The sequence below is a fragment of the Papaver somniferum genome, unplaced genomic scaffold (genome assembly GCF_003573695.1).
Source record: "Papaver somniferum cultivar HN1 unplaced genomic scaffold, ASM357369v1 unplaced-scaffold_29, whole genome shotgun sequence".
NCBI lineage: Eukaryota > Viridiplantae > Streptophyta > Magnoliopsida > Ranunculales > Papaveraceae > Papaver > Papaver somniferum.
Genome location: NW_020639929.1, coordinates 3,318,201 through 3,322,124, shown reverse-complemented (window position 1 = coordinate 3,322,124; position 3,924 = coordinate 3,318,201). Strand labels below are relative to the sequence as shown.

Genomic DNA, 3,924 nt, shown 5'->3' with positions numbered 1-3,924 from the left:
GAATATGATACACTTCTCCAAAGAGAACAAGCCAACGGTGAAAGCAAAGTCCATGAAGCTATTTTGTACGACCTCAATAGGGGGCAGTAAGTTACTATTAAAAACCTCTAACAAGGGAGGATGGGGTACCCAATTTTGGTATGTCAACTTAGTTCGCTTGATCGTGCGATGGATTTTAGCATGATCTCGCAAGAGGCGACCATAATCCCTACAACGCGTCATATTGAGGAACCCTGGAGAAGTTACTATTTTTGGGGTGAAACAAAAGCCCATCCATCGGAGGCAACTGAGAACGAAACACTCGGCGAATAAGTTTTCCGATATGGGGTGTAGAAACATGATCAGTGGAGTAGAAGGAGTTCATGGATTGGATACACCGGGTACCAAAGAAACCTCACCCAGGGTATGATCTCGCGACCATAAGTCATATAGGCAGAGGAAACAAGATCACGATAACACTGCTTGTCGCATAATGAGATGGGAGGACCCAACTGAAATGGTTAGGAGTGACTTCCTTGAAGGAGAAATTCAGGGGGAATATAAAGGGACGGCATCCTCCACTAGGGAGCTGAATTGTGTCAAAGACAGCAATGTGTTGGGCTCTGTGCTCATGGGGGTATCTTAGACTCGGTATATTGTCGCACATCCGACCTGAGGAGGTAACAATACAAACACAGTTAAGACGAGATCAATGACCAATGACTCGCAAGAGCACAGGGAACTTAGATTTCGTCGTCTGATGTTGAAGACCATACCCAAGGCGACCATAAGTCCGTTAAGTTCTCTATGTGGGGAAGGTAATAAGACCTTATTTAGGAGGCGAATAAGACCTACAAGATTCGGGCAAGTACAAAATCAACATAGGCCACACTAAGACATTAAGAAGGTCACCATGAGGCTTCACTAAGACGCGAAGAACACGCACAAAAGGAACTTCACTCACATTAAGCTAAACAGTTGTTCATCATTTTTTAAACCCGGTACACAGGTGGTCATAACCCTTACAATCATAATAATAAAATAAATAAATAAAAAATTTATACCCGCTCAACAGCTAATTATCATTTTTTTTTAAACCCGCTACATCGCTGATCATAAAATAGAAATCTGAAAAGTTAACCACTCCCCCACACTTGATTCTAACATTTTCCTCAATGTTCCAAACAATGCAACCTAGTATGGGATACAAAAAATATTAGTAGGAGAAGCAAATGCAAATCAAAGAGAAGCGATTAAAAAATTTAACTTGATTGACGCAAGAAAAGAGCCATTTTTGATGTCGTTAGAGAAGTATAAGTATCGTTATTGATAACATGCAAGAAGTATCGTTGTTGATAACATGTGAGAAGTATTTTGCATAAAGTTGTTATCGGCCTCGCGTGAAGAAAATATTTCATTCAAATTTGTTGTGCGAAGAAGATGTTTGTGAAACAAATACTCACGAAATAAAAATGTTATATAAAAAATATGAAATGGACGGAACTTGAACTCGTGACCTACTGCTTGTACTCTATGTATGACCTGCTTGTCCTCTACGTATGGAAAAACATTTATCGCCTTTTTAAGTAGCTGATATTTGTTGGAAATCTAATCTGGAGATTAAATATCTATTTTTTACGAGACATGAATGATTATAAGAGATGAGACAGAATGATCCTAAGAGATGTGTCTGTTGGTTTTAGTTTTACTTGAAACTAAACGGTCAATAACCTAAAGGGAAAATTAGGTGCTGGCTGAAAGGAAACAATATTTTCATTGTCAGGTTCACAATTAATTTTTAGTTCCGTGACACCCATAATTATATGAAATTTTGGAAAACGTCTGCATAACGGGTTATGCATCAGGGGTATAATTGACAGCGCAACTTGGATATAACATATCTAAAAAACCGCGCCTTGAAATTTTATACCGTTGCAAATCTTTTTAATAGAGGTGATCATCATTTTAAGCAATTTTTTTGAAAACTTAATGCATAAGCATTATGCAGCCACAAAAAAAGATGCATAACACATTCTGCAGACCCATAACGAATTATGCAACCACTTTGTCGACTGCATAACAAATTACGCATACATCAAAAATTGATGCATAATGCATTATGCATCCATATTTACAGATGCATGTCAGGTTATGCATCTATTTTCTCGATGCATAAAAGATTGTGCAACAATTTTCTCGATGCATAATGCATTATGCATCCATTTTCACGACTGCATAACATGTTATGCAGATATTATTGTAGGTGCATGACAAGTTATGCAGTCTTTGTTTTTGATGGTTTCAATAGAAACAAAAAAATTATTGCACAATGTGTTACACGACCATTTTCTGGACTGCATAAAAAGTTATGCAACAACTTTTGTAGTTGCATAACATATTATTCAAGCATTATGACCAAAATCAACACCAACAGAGGAGTTAGGCTGTTTGGATTCCAGAGTAAACTGGCACACATAAAATCTCTGTCTGGACAAAACAACCAACCTAGCTTCTCTTGTTCTTGCTCCCAAGTAAACAAACGTATTATTGTTCTTTGGTCAGAGAATACTAACAAACTCAAGCGTACATAAATTTCAGAGTCTCAGACATATGAAATCCTTATTAGGCGTTAAATAATGGCACAACACAAAGTAATAATTAATAAACAGAAGGAGATGACTTCCACTTTTCAGGATAGTCAAAGAGGCAGAACTTAGGTGAATAGAGATGATACTGAAGGGGGAAAAAAGACACCATCCTTTCGAGTAATTCTTAAGCGCATCACACAGTCCACGAATTCCCTGTAGTGTATAATTCCCAAAAATTTCATCAACAACAAAACACATCCTAAATCAAACTTTTACAAACCAAATCCACAAAGACAAACTTACTTCCATGACATCACATACAGTCCTCCAACCCTCAGTCGAGTCTTTATAGAACAACGAATCAAATAAGCGTAGTCCAAACATGTTGTGTCTACCTAAAAAAAACTTGCGATAACCAACCATGAAGGAACCATCTTACAGGTCAAGTTCTTGTGCCGTCTAACAAATGGAAAAAAAATGTGTGCGTGCTTCATACCGAACATGTCCTCAAGTTGAATAGCCAGGATTGTGAAACCGGCATGTTCATGGATGCATACTTTACGGCCAATAACGATTCCTTCCATGTTAACCTTCACATATGCCCATCTCTCTTTGCTCTGGACAACCTCTATTTCTTCATCATCTAACATTACCATTATCTGATATGCATTTGAGATAGGGGCTTTCATGTACGGGTTCAGCTGATAAGATCAACCCATAAGCTCACCATAATCTGCTGAATTGACAACTAATCATCCGTGCAAAGAATTTACAAATATGTTAGTACTAAAAAACCCAACTGCGTAAGAAATAAATAAATGAAAAAAGAAAAGTCCAACTGCGTCTCAGATTCTGGGTTGGACTAAAAAACCCAACTGCATAAGAACTCTATCACCATCATAGTCAGATACAACCTTCCCCCAATTTGTGTGGCAAAAATCAGCATTAATGGAGCTGGGTTTTAGCAAAATTCTCGATCTGCATCAACAATTTTGGATTCTGGAAACTTAAATCAGAAATTCGGCGCGTGAAGAAATTCACATTAGAGAAGAAGAAGAGAAGGAATTGAAGAAGAAGCGTGAAGGAACATAATTTCATAAACTATGGATTTGAGAGAAATTTTCTCAAAAAAATTGGGTGGGCGCGTAAAAATTTACCCCTGTGGGTTTCACAATTGTAAAAATAGAAAAATGAGTTTCCATGTAGTTTTCACTGACCTAAAAGGTGGGGATGTAAAAAGACATGTTATGAACGGATTCTTTATGTGTCTGTTCAGTGCCTATATATTGTGAAACTACCTTGATGGAAAACAGACTCAGAATTTCTTTCAATCTCTGTCATTATCTTGTTTGTCATC

At 37.4% G+C, this 3,924-nt stretch overlaps 1 pseudogene; it reads right to left on the bottom strand.

The window, feature by feature from the left end:
• Window positions 1-2,692: 2,692 nt before the first annotated feature.
• Window positions 2,693-3,223, bottom strand: LOC113341423 (annotated as a pseudogene).
• Between the last annotated feature and the right edge of the window lie 701 nt (window positions 3,224-3,924).